We start from the raw sequence: 18,508 nt of genomic DNA on the forward strand, positions 1-18,508 counted from the left end.
AGACAAAATTGTATGCCAGTTTGAGACATCGCATCAGTGAGTATGTCAAAATTATGTACAAAAACCACATGAAAATATAGAAAACTATGACATTAATATATCCAACAAAAGTGTGTTTTGTACTAGTTATAGTGAAACACATGATTATATCAGTTATTACAATCTTTCCTCCTTTTCTTACCTCAGGAGTGACCTTGTCTCATACTTTAATAACAGGCTGTAAGCTATAGTAATTGTTTAAAGCTTGTCCTCTTTTTCTTCAGGAATGTTTCTCAGTGGTTTCTAAATAAAATAGCCAGTAGTTGAGAATCATGTTGTTGTTTTTTTAAAGCAAAAGTCTAGTTGGAAAACTTTAAGTTAACTCAACCTGTGGTAAGTCAGAAGTTCCAACAGCAGCGTAAAAGTTAAACATCGTGAACAATCAAAATTATATGGGAAGAAAAAAATCTGGAATCAGGTGTGCATGTGCTGTGCCTGACCAAATTTGTGACAAATGCACTTCCTCCTGTGATAGGGGGACACATTCCAGAACTAGTAAATGTGCAGTCACTTAGCTGCTTATGGAGCAATGTCATGCAGCTTTCTTGGTCAGATTGTGCCAACAGTCACCAGTCAGTGAGTCAGTAATTCTACCAAATGTAGCCCTTAATATTTCAAGCAATGCTCTTAACTTTTTATGACTGAACTGTACTATTAAATAAATTATAAATGTGTATAATACATGGAAGAACTGGCTTAATATGCACCTGACAAACATATGGACTATACAAGCACTTTTATTTCAACGTTATATGATGTAGACACCAATGTATAATTTGTAGTACGTGTCTCCCCTGAATGGCTGCATAATCTTTATGGCAACAACAAACGCCAGTTGCTTACATCATGTGCTTTTGGAAAAACGAGCTAAGATGAAGCCTGTAGATACCATCAATTGAATTAGGGTTACCTAAACTTAGCAAAAAATGAGCAATTGCAGATTGCTATTTAGCAACATTGCAATACTCACATGTATTTTTTCTAATAATTATCACCAAGCTACACAGAATAAAATGTGACTTGGTGAATTAGGGGGCAAGCTGTTTGTAAATTCACTTTTACAGCACACAAATAAAATGATGCAATGTGGGTAATGTTAAGTTGCCTCATTTCGCTACTTGAGTTAAAATGGAATTTTGTTTTTCACTCGAGCATTGTGTGTGTGGGATGGTGTATGTTATTATTCATCGGTAAGTATTAGCTGGCTTGATTACCGTAATTTTAGTATGGTAATTAAAAGCTGGTTGATAGTGTAAGAGGGATATTTTGTTTTGATTATTGCTCGAAACAGCAGACAACAAAAAAGCCCCTGAAATGGAATACATGCCCACGGTTTTGGTTCTGAATTTATAGATAGAAGTGTTTAATCAGTTAAATGAGTCAATTACTACCTTCTATAAAAGAAAATATGGCATTAGCATCTAGTGAGGTCTTGAATTTAATAACGAATTATCTAACATTTACCCTGCATATAATTTTTGGTTCTTTAATGGGTGAGTTCAGCTAGCGTTTTATAAGAATCAATAAATTATAAATACCTAACATTTTCAGTTTTAACCACAAAATCTGATTTTCTTAAACGTATAACAAAGTGTAAGAAAAGACAACAAAACGAAACGACGTACAATTAGTAGCAAAGTGATATCTACTCGCACAGTGAGCTTAAGTGTGACAAAGAGCAGTTTGATTAAAATATTGAAGAACAAATGTATAATATTTTTATCGTAGATACTCCAAAACCGCAACTTTTACTGGTATAATCTATACAATTTTTGCTTTGCATTGTTACATTACATATGTCTATAAATCAAGAAAAATGCATCTCTTTGCAAGTTACCCGAAAAGTGATGTCTAAAATAAAAAAGGTACATTCAGATACTATATCCTACATCGAACTTAGTTGAAATGTATCCAAAAATATTTTAGAAAAAATTAGTCACATGTAATGGTTCAGTGGTACTTTCATCTTCAATAAGATTTAGTGATCACAATTACAGTGTAACACTGTGAGAGTATTCTAAACAACGGTATAACCAGTATTTATATATGCAAAAACGAGCCGTTTTTGGATATATATTTCTCTACAAGTGGGTTTTCTCGACATCACTGATAACCAGTATTTAATTTTTTAGAAAGAACAAAGAATTATTTGTAGGGAAGTAATGTAGTTGATCACGATAATTAAATACCAATTAATAATGGAACCGAGGCTTTCATAGAAGTATTTATAGGGTTTCCACCTTTTAGTTAAAATAATATCTAAAACAAATTTCGAATCTCAGATCGGAAAGAAATGAAATATTGACTATACTAATAAATATATATTTTATAGCAAAGCCATACCGGCATACCAGCTGTGTTCACCAAGGAAAATCGAATCCCTGGTCCTAGCGTTGTCATTTCGTAGACTTGTCGTCCCACGGGGACCATTACCTCTTATGATACTAGTAATTTTCAAAGAAAAATGAAATGTTTGAGTTTGTACGTTTTTACGCCAGGGAATACCAAGAGCCACAGAAAAACAAAACTAAATTACTGAGAAACGTGTAAATTGACTTCTCACATCACATCCACAAACATTGACAGAACAAGCTTTTCCTAACTCATGCAATTTTAGTCATTGGAGTCCGCATTTAACTTCTAGGCTTTCAATGTGATAGGGCCCGGCATGGCCAAGCATGTTAAGGCGTGCGACTCGTAATCCGAGGGTCGCGGGTTCGAATCCTCATCACACTAAACATGCTCGCCCTCTTAGCCGTAGGGGCGTTATAATGTTTCGGTCAATCCTACTATTCGTTGGAAAAGAGTAGGCCAAGAGTTGGCGGTGGGTGGTGATGACTAGTTGCCTTCCCTCTAGTCTTACACTGCTAAATTAGGGACGGCTAGTACAGATAGCCCTCGAGTAGCTTTGTGCGAAATTCAAAAAAACAAAAACAAAAATTCAATGTGATGGAGTCCCTTTGTGTATAGGCCCGGCATGGCCAGGTGGTTAAGGCGCTCGACTTGTAATTCGAGGGTAGCGGGTTCGAATCCTCGTCACACTAAACATGTTCGCCCTCTTAGCCGTAGGGGCGTTATAATGTTTCGGTCAATCCCACTATTCGTTGGTAAAAGAGTAGCCCAAGAGTTGGCGGTGGGTGGTGATGACTAGCTGCCTTCCCTCTAGTCTTACACTGATAAATTAGGGACGGCTAGCGCAGATAGCCTCGAGTAGTTTTGTGCGAAATTCAAACCAAACCCTTTGTTTATAAAAACAAATTATGATTTCTAAAATAAACCATTCATAAGCAAGTATAATTTTTATTCTACTCGTTCTATACTGTGAACTTTATTTCGTTTCGTAAAGAACATTTTATTTACAAATACTTTGACTATTTTTATCGCACGTTATTGTGTTTCCACATGACAAATTCTATTTTCTACCGTTTTAATGGAAAGAACAATGACCACTGCACTGCAGTTACTCCAACGCATGCAATTTATTAAAGTCGAAATTTTTAAGGTTTTATTTTTTGAATAACCTAAACTTTTGAAAAAAAAAAAAATTGTCATGATTTACTGAAAATTATACATTTTACCTTTATTGTTGTTCTTTTTATACAGTAATGGAGAAATGTACCCAGAGGTCGCTCATGTTAAACGTATTGATAAATGCTGAGTGTTAAAAGCAGACGCTCTCTTCAACGAATCTGGATTCTCGTGCTAACCGAACACAACATTACGCAAATGTCAAAATCTGCTTGAACTTTTATATGCGATCAACGTAAGAGACTAATTCTGCTTCAAACGATATATTAGGAGAGTATAAAAAAAACCAGTACTTAAGTAACATTTACACTTGAAAAAAGATATAATGTCTTCTGAGTTTTTAAACAACTTAGAAGGGCAGAGGTTAGTGGTGGACCGGGCACCTCTAAAAACACCAATGTTTGTATACTCTGCAACTTTAATTGTAGCATTTGTGGATATGACACCTTGATTATTTTGAATGCAATAACAACTTTGCGAGATTATTTCAAACTAAGCTATGCATTACAAAAGATAGTCACCAGCGTAACCACGGCTGCTGCCTTGTTTTTTTAACCAGTTGCTAGTATTTTAGCAGACAGATTCGGACGTAAATCTGTTTTAATTCTGGCGAATTTTCTTTTCGCACTTGGTTCTATTTTCATGGCTACAGCTCTTTATAAAAGGATGATTATCACCAGTCGACTCATGGTTGGAGCCGCCATAGGTGAGACCTTAACAGATATTGTTATTAAATATCCAGTTTTTTCTAGACATTTATCTTTGTTATTTAATTTTAGAACGTGTAAGTATTTTAAAATCCAGTGCAATAAGTTGTACGTTCGAAAATTTTCAGTAGTTAACACTACTTCCTAAACGATGTAGTGCATTTTTTTCTATGCGCAGGATAATTTGGTCATGTAAGACATTATTAATGCTCTTCAAATTTTATTTTGTATTTTTATTGACAAGAAATATTTTGCTATTAGCCTTATTATTGATTTTTTTTACACATGATTGCTTTTCTTTTAATGTTTAGCAAGATAAGCCGTAATTTAGAAACGTTCTCAATATTATGTTATTACATTCATTGTCTAAATTAACTTTACATATACCTAGGGCAAGGCGAGGTCTGGTGATTAGCTTGCCTTACTTGAATCAGACTGTGTATGTGCAACGTCTTGTTATCGAAAAAACGCTCTCTTGTTTGGGACAGCGGGCGCGCTTTGAAACTATAACTCGAGTTCCACTATTTGGTCACACAAAAGTTGGCGACTACAGCCTGAAACATATATGAATGGAACATTACTTCAGACTGCCACATTGGCAAAATTTCTAGGTCTAACCTATGACTCAAAATTAACATGGATTAACCATGAAAATGAAATTAAAAATAAAGTATGGTGAAGAACCAACTGTGCTTGGTATTTAACTAACAAAAATAGTAGAGCATCAACAGGCAACATACTAAAAATTTACAAAACATACATTAGACTAGTAATTGACTATGCAGCTCCAGCATGGATAACTGTAAGTGACAAAACAATTAAAACCAAGCTACAAACAATACAAAACATATTCCTCACAATAGCATACAGAGTTCCCAGTACCACATCATCTAAATCATACACAAATATTCAAACATAGCAGATAGACTCCTACATAGTATGATAACGTATTTTGATAAAAATTATGTGAAAAATGAATTATTATTCGAACTAGATAAGTACCTTATACATGATGAAGATAGTCCTAAACACCTCTCCCCGATCAACATATATTTTAAACATAAAAATAAATGAATGGAAAAAAATACATATATAAAAGGGAGGGGTAAAAAAAAGACCGCCATCGAACTAGACTTTCTACTGATAGGGCAAATAATATATACCAGTACATGGACATTCCCTGAAAAGGGTCGAAGAAATTCAGCCCACTCTGACCCTAAAACAATAGCCATACCAACCAACAATGCATGGTCATGATCACAAAGGAAGGAGGAAGAGGTCAAAGAGCACCTGACCCTCCAGGGTACATATCATTACTCAAATCCCAAGAGAGAAGACGGGTACTCTTGATAGGCGACGTTTGTTCGTGTTTTGATAAACAAACAAGCTTGTGCTTATATTTGAAAATTTCAACATAAGTAAGGCTGTATTCCATGTTCTTTATTACACTAAACAATAAACAAATATTTCTAATCTATTTCTCGACTCATTAGGTCGGGCTGATCTCATTCTGTGTCATCACTCCACTATTGTTAATACTAATAATGTTCAAATAATATATTTGATAGCAATGAAAAATTGATCAATAGGAAATATTTTTTTACTCACCTACTGACGTTTCATTTAACAATGTTGTTATTTTCCATCGTCTCTTTATATTCTTTCATCACGATATTAAAAAAAATCGTCATCACTTGAGTTATAAACATACCGTTTGTTCAACTTGGGCTTTCTTTCCTATATTCAATAATTTTAATAATGAAAAACAAAAATAACACCAATACATTTAAATGTTGTTATCGAATCCGGAGTACGTAACTATATCAGAATGGAAAACAAATTTCTTTGTATCTCGTAGTTTATGGTAAGTTGCTAAACGTTTGTTCATTGTTAGATATTTCTCACATTTAGAAGGTAGATTGTAATTATAAGATATTGAACAATATCTTTAAGCTTTTTTAGCAGACGTACATTTGTTCATGTGTGGGGACTACTGGAAAACTAATAAAAACAACTATTAAAAGGCTGTATTAATTTTAATCCATATTTTTCTTGGTTTCCGAAACGATCACTTCTTCTCAGGGATTTGGCAAACGATTTTTCTTAGCTTGTTATATCAATACAACTTAAAGCATAATGTTTGAATTTTGATAATCTTAGGATAATCTTGTTTGATCAATACAGTAGTCCTAAGATTATCAAAATTTAAACATTATGCTAATACTTTAAGTTGTAATGGACCATTTTCAGGCAATGAATAATTAATAATAATTACAAATTCAAAGTGTAACTTGAAATGGCTTGTGAGGAGCACTGTAATGAATAACATTAATGCAGGGTTACACGCTCACTGTAAATTTTATGCTACACGAATGTAATTATTATTTGTAACTACTAAAGGCGTGAATTTGAAGCCATGTGATATAAACGAGAATCAGTAGAATTAGATATGATGTAGAATTTTACATGTAACGTGACCTCTGTTGTAATGCTTTATTAATTTTGTTGTTAGCTGTAGACGCGTCGAAAATTAATTATGTTTCTATGATTTCATTTTCTTTTGTGGAAGTAAAGTCACTGTACATACGTAATTTCATCGTTATTGCTTTGCATGAGGTCATTAAAGTAACCTTTAAATAAATGTAAACCTTTTTGCCATAGTTAAGTAAGTAAAATATGTACAGGGGAGGACGAAATTTCACGTGACCCCCTTGAAAATGTTTTTAAATTGGCTATATATTCTATTAGATAACAGAATAATATGTAAAACTATTATGTTTTTAAAATGCAATAGACGAGATTTCTTCAAATATGGTCCGATGTAATATAATCTCTTCAAATTTTAATACTGGCGTTTGTAAATATCTGAACTTTTCATAATTTTAGTTACATTTTCTTATAAAAAATGTTGTTCACCTGCTGTAGATTTTTAGATAATTTTATTCCAGCTACCGTACAAAATTATCAAACAAGTTTATCTGCAATAATCAAATGTAAAAATGAAACTTAAAAGTAATACAAACCGGTTTCACAAGTTAATACTCAGTCGTCATTTCCTTGGATTTCAGTACTGGCATGCTTTCAATGAGTTTGTGCAAATATTCCTGAGTGATTTAGTGCCATTCTTTCTTGAATACTTCAAAAAATTCATCTGTGTTTAGCTTACAATCTTTCGTTAATCGGTTTAACTCAGCTCATAAATTTTCAATCACATTGATATTAGGTGATTCACCTGGCCATTCCATGACACCAGTTCTCTTATTTCTAAGATATGTTTTAACGGTTCCACAATTACAGAGAAACTTGTTTGATCATTTTGTAGGCTAACTGGAATAAGAAGATTTAAGAAACTACAGCAGGTGCATAACAGTTTTTATGATAATATGTTACTAAAATCATGAAAAGTTTAAGTATTTATAAAAGCCAGTGTTAAAATTAGGATTTGAGATCATATTTCAACCGATCTCATCGAGTGCGTTTTAAAAACATACAGTTTTACATATTTCCCTGTTATGTAATAAAAGATATAAAAAATTAACAACATTTTCAAGAGGGCCACTTTTTTTGTCCACCTGCTGTATGTTATAACAACATCAGATGTATGTGGAAGAGAAACTTACCTCTGTTTCTCATTAATGATTTTATTACAGGCTTTTCTTTATAAACATGAACAATAATACATGTAATAACGTTGTATTTATTTTAACTGTAAATATAGATGTAATATCATATCAACAAGCCTGCTCTTCACATAGAAAATATCATTGGAGAGCATTTTTGTCTGATGCATAATTCTCAATTAATAAATAAATATGTTAAATAAACTTAATAGTAGAAATTACAACATTGCCAGTGAAGTGTTTTTTAGTTAGATGTACTTATTAAACTTTCTCAAACGTCGTCTGATGGTTAGCGTGCCTACAATGAGAACCTGATAATTAATGTTATGCGTCCTATTGCTTATAAAACCAGCTTCGCACTTTGGGGTATGGATGTTTGATAGGAGTGACTGTCAAATCTCACTATTGTGTCAGACAATAATATTCCTGTAGCAGTAGTACGTGATGTTGAAGTAGTTCCCTTCTCTTTACTCTGTCGACTTATGTCCCCTGTTGGGAGAGGCATAAGTGTAAGGACCTTACAATGCTGAAATTTCGGGTTCAATTACCCGCAGTGGACACAGCGAGTAGCTCATTGTGTCATTTAAAAAAAAACAAACAAACAACCAATCATCTCTCATCGAGTGCGTCCATCAGCTCAAAGCTAGATGTGGCTATGTACAGATAAGCTTTATCAAAGTTCTAAGGCCCGACATGACCAAGCGTGTTAAGGCGTGCGACTCCTAATCTGAGGGTCGCGGGTTTGCATCCCCGTCGCGCGAAACATGCTCGCCCTTTCAGCCGTGGGGGTGTTATAATGTGACGGTCAATCCCACTATTCGTTGGTAAAAGAGTAGCCCAAGAGTTGGCGGTGGGTGGTGATGACTAGCCGCTTTCCCTCTAGTCTTACACTGCTATATTAGGGGCGGCTAGCACAGATAGCCCTAGAGTAGCTTTGTGCGAAATTAAAAAACAAACAAACAATCAGTTCTACAAACAAACTACTGTATTTAAGATCTAAGATATTAGGTTAAAATCAAGAATTTAAAGAAAGAACTAGACCACACTAAACATGCTGTCCTTTCAGCCGTGGGGGGTGTTATAATGTCGGTTTGGTAAAAGAGTAACCCAAGAGTTGATAGTGGGTGGTGATGACTGGCTGCCTTTCTTCTAGTCTTACACTGTAGAATTAGGGACGGCTAGCTCAGATAGCCCTCATATAGCTTTGCGCGATATTCAAAATCAAAGAAACAAACAATCGTTGGTAGCTCATAATCTATAAAAAGACTGAAGATCGAGCGCGACTGAATTATGGAGCTGAAATATGTTTGAACCAAAACTCTGGAGGAAATATAAAGTTTACGAAATGAGATCACTGCTTACATATCGACCTAAGTCGATTATTTACATAAATAAAGATTGGTCCAGGACACGTTACAGTACTTACAAGTTACATATATCATACCCTCCGATGGGCCAAATTTAAAATACATGGTTCGATTTCCAGCGGTGAATAATGTTTATTCTTTAGGTTTGCGCTAAAAATAACAAATTTATTATTTACTTCTTCGCGAGGTCCGACATCGCCCATCACACCAAACATGCTCTCTCTTTTTCAGTCATGGGGACGTTATAACGTGACTTTTCGTTGGTAAAAGAGTAGCCTAAGAGTTGGCGACGGACGATGATCACTAACGTGTTTCCTTTTAGTCTTACAACGTTGGATTAGGGACGACTAGCGCAGATAGCCCTCGTGTATCTTTGCGAGAAATTCAATACAAACAAAAAAAACAAACAAACGTATTCGCGAAATGATAGCAACGCATAACCATTTCGAAGAAAACTTTGACCAGTATCAATGTGTTTAAACAATTTATGCACTTAAAACTTTTCTTTTTTATTTTGTCCTTTTTTTTTTGTCCCCGCTAGTACAGCGGTATGTCTCCGGATTTACAACGCTAAAATCAGGGGTTCGATTCCCCTCGGTGGACTGAGTAGATAACCCGATGTGGTTTTGCTATAAGAAAAAACAAAAACAAAACAAATTGTCCTATTTTTAAGGAGACATTTTTAAAAATGCATTCCGATGATTTGATTCCAAGTGCTACGAAGCTAAAAACAATATTTTTCATAAGCATAACTCCCTTAGAATTAATTAAATAAAACATTTTCTTAACGTTGTGTAATAGAGGTTTTAAAATTAGGAGCTTCTTCAGTATAAGGTTTATTTGTATTTTAACTGCAAATTTTAAAGAAAAAGTTCAGTGTAACTTATTCTTTCTTTTAAATAAATAAATATATATATTTATACATAATTGCAGACATATAGATAACGTGTACATATTTACACTACATTATAAATGAAAGAGGTTATTTATCGGTATCGCTAAGTTAGAAAAAGATGTAACGTTTTTATCGCTCTAGCTAATTAACAAGATGAGTTTCGACGGATTATTCAGGTCACTTGTGGACAGAAAGTTGCAATTATTATTTAGAACACGAAAAGTATTTTCAGACCCTTAATATACATACACATATAAATAAGGAAAGGGAAAACTCGTTAGTTTACATATGTTATCTTTTACTAATGACAAATAAAGCCAAACTGTCATTATGAAATGTACAATGTGTTCGATTAATTAACATATCACAAAATTTTTAATTATTTTATTATAGTACAAGGAGAGCATTAAATTACATTACAACGTCGCTCAGTGTAAGAAGATAGTTTGACAAGTTCTTAATTTCTTACTGTATAATAAATTACTGAATTATTTTTTCATCACTTGAAATTATTTGATTTTCTGTGATTTTCAAACAAACTAGATAATTTTATTGTTCTAGCTCGAAGAGCAGTAAACTGATCTCAGACTGATTAGCAAGTGATTAAAGTAAATGCAATCAATGTTATTGTGATTAGGTAACATATAGCTGAACTTTGCTAAACTGTAGCAAAATATCCAATAACCAAAGTCATTACTGATTATTTGAGACCTTTTGCTGTTTATAGCGTTAAAATGTCGTTGTACTAGTTTATGAATATATCCTTTGATATAATATTTTAGGATTAAAATATCGTTGTACTGATTTGTGAATATTTCCTTTCTTGTACGTTAATATAATTAAAATATAGTTATATTATTTTGTGAATATTTCCTTTTATATGATCTATGTTACATATGTTATACTGATTTGTATAAGGTTTGTTTGTTTCTTATACAAATGTACAGAATTGATACGTTTATTAGATATATTTCAAAGAATTTTTAGGCTGTGAAATAGGTGGAAGAACATTATTTATGGAGAATAACTACTTGAACATTTTTAACATTTTCAGAAGAAGGGCTAGTGTGGAATCAGAAGCAACTTTGGTATCAAAAATGCCCTTCGTTCCTATTTATTTGTAGTTTAGTACAAAGCTGCACGATGGAATATCTACGCTGTGACCATCACGGATATCAAAACCTAGTTTTTCGTGTTATAATTTCACAGACTTACCGCTGTGCCACTAGAGGCACTTTCCGTACAATAATATTATTCATGGAGAAAAACTGCCTTGAAGGTTTTACCACTGACAGAAGAAGGGTCCATTGTGATATCCGAAACGCCTTCACTGGAAAACGTGCTTTTGTACAAGAATATTATATATGGCAGAGTTCTGCTCTAAGATTTTAATATTGACGGATGAAGGGTTTATGGTAGAATATAATATATTTTTGTATCAAAAATGTATTTCCAATTCAGTGATGTCAAGAAAACCCACTTGTAGAGAAATATATATGTGAAAAACGACTCGTTCGCTCTTCTATGTAAAATATTTTCTCAACCCAAACGAGCCGTTTTTTGCATACGTATTTCCAATTGCTGTCCATTAGTAATATTATTGAAAGTCGTAAATTGTTTGTTATGGTATTGATAGTTTGTAAAGTTTTATGTTATCAATACAACGTTAAGAGAGATAAAAATATAGAACTATCATATTTTTTATAAAAAGCAAACTTCCAAAAAACGACAAATACATGTCTAATGAAGTTTAATGTGCAACATTCTTGTTCCGCAAAAGATTTGTTTTCCCATTATTTATTACTTCCATTTCTTTTTGTTCTTTGGTCAACTATACTTCAATACTCTATGTTTCAGTAGATGTTGCACGCAAAACTTTTACAACAATACCTCATGTCTCATTAAATGTTGTTTGAAGTTAAGCACAATGCTACACAATGGGCTATCTGTGTTCTACCCATCAACGGCTATCGAAACCCAGTTTATAGTGTAGTAAGACGCGGACATAGCGCTGTGCCAGTGGGGGAGGCATGTTAGTAGAAGTTGCATGGAAAACTTTTACGACGTTGTTCCATGTTTCAGTAATAGTTGCATGGAAAACTTTTTCGACAATGTTCCGTGTTTCAAAAGAAGTTGTATGCAAATCTTTAAAGAGGTTATTTGAATACAGTAAACTGATATTATTTAAAAGTGATTATATATATTTCAGAATGTGTTCTTTACGAGATACATGACGATTAAGTACACTTATCGTTAATCACATTGCTGTAAGTATAGGTGTGATGGTTTCCTTTGAAACAGTAAGACACGGATTAATCAGTGATGTCGAGAAAACCCACTTGTAGAGAAATATATATGTAAAAACGGCTCGTTTGGGGTTGAGAAAATATTTTAAGTAGAAGAGTGAACAACGTTTTGACCTTCTTCGGTCATCGTCAGGTTCACAAAGAAAGAGAGATAACTGACCGGAAGCTGACCACATGTTTGAAAGGGGTTGTGTAACTGAGTGTCGGAGTGTAGAGGGCGGGCTTAGATGTTTGAATGTATATAATTACATCTACAGTAAACTATGGGGGCTGTATTCCAGCCATCAAGGTTTGGGATATACACGAATCTGATGGCACCCTGTCTGCTTACAAAAGCAGGCAAATTCTGATATATCATGTCTTCCCTTCAAGGAACACACCTCGTTCAGTAACTGTGCTAAGACAATATCTTGACAGTAAACAGTACAAGGAAATATTCACAATCACGACTTGTTGTACACAATGTTTCGATTTGGACATTCTTGAGGCTATGTGGGATTACGTGAAAACTGAGAAGGTCATAAAGTCAACTTGGTCAGATTTTGGGGAATATTAGAATGCTTGGAACAATATCCCACATTACACACTGATAAACTCCGACCGATGCAGGAAGGAAATGAAGTGTAGTGGACAGTGTAAAGCAAATAACTCTCACACAAACTATTACATAATGCAGTGTACATTTTGTCACTTCTTTTGTATTTTCTGCCACAGTGTTTTGTATCTTTAAAAAAATTAAACATCTAGTGTCACTACCAATTGTTTGTGATTACTCTCCGTGTATACCTTATGTATTTCTCTAATTGTTTCAGTTACTGTAAATAATAAAATAGATTCCAAGCTTTTCCTCATTTACGTCATGTAAGATAGCTATGTTTAGATGACATTTAATGAACATTATTAAATTTTCATGGCATCTATTTGAGCTATAAGTACATAGATATGATAAGAATTACAGTAAAAAGTTTTCCAAAAAGTGTTCACGATTTTGTCTTTTCAAAGCAGATGAAATATTCAAATTAGTTAAACCATTTTTGTGCAAATGAATGAAATGTAGAACTGGTACGAGTGGTTAAAATAGGTTAACATTAAATACAATAGCAGTTATGAAGGACTCCTTCTTTAGACTACTCCTTTCTTTAGAATACTAAGTATTTAAACTACGAACATCACTATTACACGTAAATGGGAGTTTATTTATTCTTAATTTTCCAATCTAGATATTTTAATCTTAGAATGTTTACAGTTCTTTCTTTAAAAATCGCCCCGCAAGACAAAAGTGTCCTGTTAAAACTTGTTGCTGCTAAATATAGCTCCCCCCCCCAGTGGCTTAGCGGTATGTCTGCGGACTTACAACGTTAAAAACCGGATTTCGATACCCGTGGTGAGCAGCGCACAGATAACCTATTGTGTAGCTTTGTGCTTAATTTTAAACAACAACAACTGTTAAATATATTTTTTTAAACTCTAGAATAAGTTCCACACTTTGGAACCATGACTGTGACAGTAAAGGCAAAGTCAAAATGCACTATCCATTCAGATAGTACACATACGCGCTGTTGCCAACAATAAACATATGGTGATTCAAAACCGCGTTGTTATGCATTTGTTATACACATTTACATGACGAACTTATAAAGCAAGCGCATATTAACGAACTCATATATATATATATATCCCAAAAGGTTCAATATATTTTTATATAAATATTTATTGTATATTCATGTGTCTATGTGAGCAAAAGTCAAACGTACGCGGAACTAATGTGTTATTATACACACTCGTATAGTGTAATGAATTTACTAACTTGTATGTAATAACATTTTGGCCCACTTTGTTCGATTATCGAAAACCCTGCTCGCCTAACCGCACCCTGTCAGTTGGGATTCAGATCGGAGCAGTTAAATGTCAATCAGGATGTGATGGAGTGGTGAAAATGTAGCAGAAACCATACTCTAGATTTCATTGATTCTACAGAGTCCAACCGTTACATCATGAGTAAAAGTTCTTTATGAGACAAATAATAAGGGAAGCGTAACAAATTGAAACGTGTATAAAAAGAATTAAAATTAAATATTTTCTCCCTTATTCAAAATATATTTTTTACTTATAGACGTGATATAAACGAAAATATAGTAAATCATAACTACATTAATTCAATAAACTACTATTCCGTGAATACTGAGAAATACATATTTATAACTTTTACTAACTTAACTCATGGTTTGTATATTTTGTAATTAAGCACAAAGCTATACGTTGGGAAATTTGTGTTGAACCAATCAAATCTATCAAAATTCGGGTTTTAGCTTTATAAGTCTTCAGACTTTCGGCCAATCACTTTTACGGTAAGAAGATCTCATATAAAGTTCTACATTTTAAAATCTAAACTAACTTTAATTTGTACAGGAATCTGTATTATTAACTACTCTATCTATACACAACTATTGAATATAATTATTTAACAATCAAATCATTAATTAGAAATTACATACGTTTTAGATTGTATTGAATGCGTTTATTGTTAAAACATTTGTTAGCTACGTCAATGTAGTGATAAAAGTAAATTTACTGATGAATGTATAAGTTTCATATCTTGTAGTTTTATACATATATATATATATATTTATTTAAATATTTTTACCATAATTTTATAAGTCAAAACAAAACGCATTAAAATTAATCAAAAGACATTGCATTAAAAAAAAAAGAAGATTTTAGGGTAAAAGCTACAACGTGGAATTGTAAAATATATTCTAGGTTTTGGAGGTAACTGCAGGAAGTAGGACCCACACTGCAGTGGGGATACACCGTCTATCAGTCTTAACCTCCAATTCGCTCGTCTCACATAAGAAGATTAGAAATTAGGAGAGCAAGATGTGGGTATTTATTTAATTTCACTAATATTTATTTAAATATATATCATACATATATAATTTTCTAATTTTCAAGATTCTTAGCTCTTTATAATTATTTTCAACACTCAAACCTTTGTAATATAGTAACGTTATAAAATAACAATATGTTAATTTCGAAATTTAAAGAGAAAAGAGTATAGCACCAGAATATCTCCAACTATTGGTTATTAAGCTGTTATTTTTGGTTATTAAACAAATAAGTTAAATTAGTAACGATGCTTACACAGAGAAGACAAATAAAATTATAAGCTAGTAAGTAGGCTACAGGATGAGTAGGAATGGCAAAACTTATCCTGGTGGGAAAAGTTTCTGTTGAAGTAAGCCTTACACAATGGGTATAACACCTTCCACAACATTTACAGGCATGTTTAAGATAAACTATAAACAGTATATTTTGTTAACTATATTGGTAACTGGGTTGATTTCGAGTTCTGATCCATATAGGCATCTTGCGTTGATCATAGGTTAATAGTATGGCCAAATAGTTAGGGCACTTTCCTCCAACCATATTCACCCTTTTAGCGGTAGGAGCATTATAATGTAATGATTAATCCCACTATCAGGTAAAAGAGTATACCAAGAATTAGTGATAATTGAAAAATAGTAACTAAAATAAAATATCCAAAATCAACTTAAGAAAATACACGAGATAGGAAATACTATGTTATTAATTTTTGTCTAGACATTTTTATATGTGAAAATGTACAAAATGGAGTAATTACACACAAAACAACTGAAAACTCATGCATAAACAAAGAGAATAAAGTATGAAAATTGTCTGCTTGATTTGTTTTCGCCAAGAGATTTTTGGTTTTAAGAATACGCCGATAGTAAGTTAAATTAAGTTTATTCAGATATGAACTGCTATAAATCGGTGTTAATTGATAGTGTAATTGTGACTTATTAAGGTTGGAATATTAAGCCACAGCACTCTCTGCGGCGGATATGTCGAAATTACACGCAGCTAATGTCTTGTGTGGTTTCATGCGCATGTGTAAACCTACTTTCACGTTCTAAGCTGCAGGTTTCTCTTTTAACGACTTTAGATTTTAATTGCACACGTAATTTTCTGAAGATACATCAAATGCTTTGTGATTTATGATAACTTCTCGGGTAGTGAGATGATTAAAACAGATTGAAGTTATTCACTTTAACGGTACGTGGAACAGTATTTGTTTCCCAATTTTTTTAGGCGAAAGAAAAGAAGCAGTAAAAACATCACACACATCTAAAGTGTAAGATTGGATAAATGAATAAAATTTAACTGGAGTTGATGTCAACCGATTTTTGTATTTGTCACATTTAACGTGACAATGATTTTTCACTGTGAAAACGAAATGATTTTCATAATTGTTGAAAAAGAATCGCATGAACCAGTCTAAGGTTAAAATTATCAGGTATTACTGATGTTCAAAGTATCAATTCTTTTCTCAATTAGTTCGTTGAATCCCAGACTCTGAGGCAGCGTAATGTATTTTAAGTTACTGTATAAATTAAAAATATATATGGTAAGTCATTATCCAATTTGTTCTAATTACTTCTTAACGGTGAAAAATTATGTATACCATTACAACACACAACAAACCAAATTTTTAAAATGGATGTTGAATTAGAAACTTAGGCGTGACAGGAAAATCACAAATACGCAATACATTTTGTGTGCAATTGTTCTAAATGATGGCTTACGTGTTCTTGTTAATCTTTAACAAAATCTTTAAATTGCCTGTGAAACCCTTTGATTTCCAGGTATTGTGGTTGATAGTGAAAAATAAAATTCAATACGTAAAAGTAGGTACTTTCTTTAAACGACTTTTGATATGGCTACGCTAAGGCTTAAGTAAGTCGGTTCAGTCAAACTTACGAGTCTCCAAACGTTCCTGATCCTCTTGTTTGATAGTTATGTACACCAGCTGGAATTAAAAAAGATCTAAGAAATTACAGCAGGTGCACAACACTCTTTATAAGAATATGTAAATATAGTCATGAGAAATTTAGGTTCATGTTTATGAAAGAGAACGTACTGATGTTTAAAATGCCGTTCTTTATTCTAATACTTCTTAACGTGTTCTGACATAATATTATTAATTTGTTGGCGACATCATTACATGTACTTTTCGCGTAATTGACAACCTCTTGAGTTTAGCTAGGGTGATAGACTGCTTCATACATACTGTGTAGTTAGTGTTGTGCTTGTCAGCTGTTAAGCATAACACTACACAATGGACTATCTGTGCTCAGTCCATCGAAGGTATTGACTGTTTGTTTTAGAAAAACAAAGCTATTCGAGGGCTATCTGCCCTAGTTGTCCCTAATTAAGCAGTGTAAGACTAGAGGAAAGGCAGCTAGTCGTCACCATCCACCACCAACTCTTGGGCTACTCTCTTACCAATTAATAGTGGGATTGAACGTCGCATAATAACGTCCACACAGCTGAAAGAACGAGTATATTTGGTATGACGGGGATTCGAACTCGCGACACCTAGATTACGAGTCGAGTGTCCTAACCACTAGGCCATGCCGGAGTGTAGCGCAGATGTTGAAATACAATTTTTAATTTATAGACTTGTCGCTAAGTTCGTGTTTTGAAAATAAACAATGATTTTTATGGTAGTCATCTTCTGTAGATTAAGTTACCTGATGGGTCAGTGGTAAATGTACGGACTTACAACACTAAAATCTGGGGTTTGATCTTTTTTCGATGGAGATACCACAGATAACTCATTGTGCTGCTTTGTACTAAAATAAAAAATACACACAACATACATAGATAGAAAAGTAAAAAGTATTTGTTAATTTTGCGACAATCGTCACCAGTTGTTTGTATGCTAGTTAGAAAAGTAATTGTCGGTTATGGCTAGGCAGAAGTTTACGTCACTTTTATCGTAATTAAAAAGTCCAGTTATTAACTGTTGGGGAAAATGTTAATTACCACAAGTTAATTGAAAATCTAGTTGCTAGCTATAAATGAAAATTTCTGAGTAACTATTTAGAGTTTTAAGGTGAAAGGTTATATGCTATCCATCCATAGATTAGTTGGAAAGTTGTTTGGTATTAATTAATTATTTTGTTTCAGTGATGTATAAGTATAGTCTAGCTTGAAATTCAGTTGTCACTTGTAAATAAAGAGC

The 18,508-nt window shown here is 33.2% G+C and overlaps 1 pseudogene across 1 annotated transcript in view; it reads left to right on the top strand.

The window, feature by feature from the left end:
• Positions 1–538: 538 nt before the first annotated feature.
• LOC143223862 (proton myo-inositol cotransporter-like) overlaps positions 539–18,508 on the top strand; it is a 75,882-nt pseudogene continuing 57,912 nt past the window's right edge. The window contains exons 1-2 of the transcript XR_013013174.1: positions 539–611; positions 4,127–4,273. The product of XR_013013174.1 is annotated as a proton myo-inositol cotransporter-like (transcript). The remainder of the gene's footprint in view (positions 612–4,126; positions 4,274–18,508) is intronic.

This window comes from Tachypleus tridentatus, chromosome 8 (assembly GCF_004210375.1).
Source record: "Tachypleus tridentatus isolate NWPU-2018 chromosome 8, ASM421037v1, whole genome shotgun sequence".
NCBI classification, from domain to species: Eukaryota; Metazoa; Arthropoda; class Merostomata; order Xiphosura; family Limulidae; genus Tachypleus; species Tachypleus tridentatus.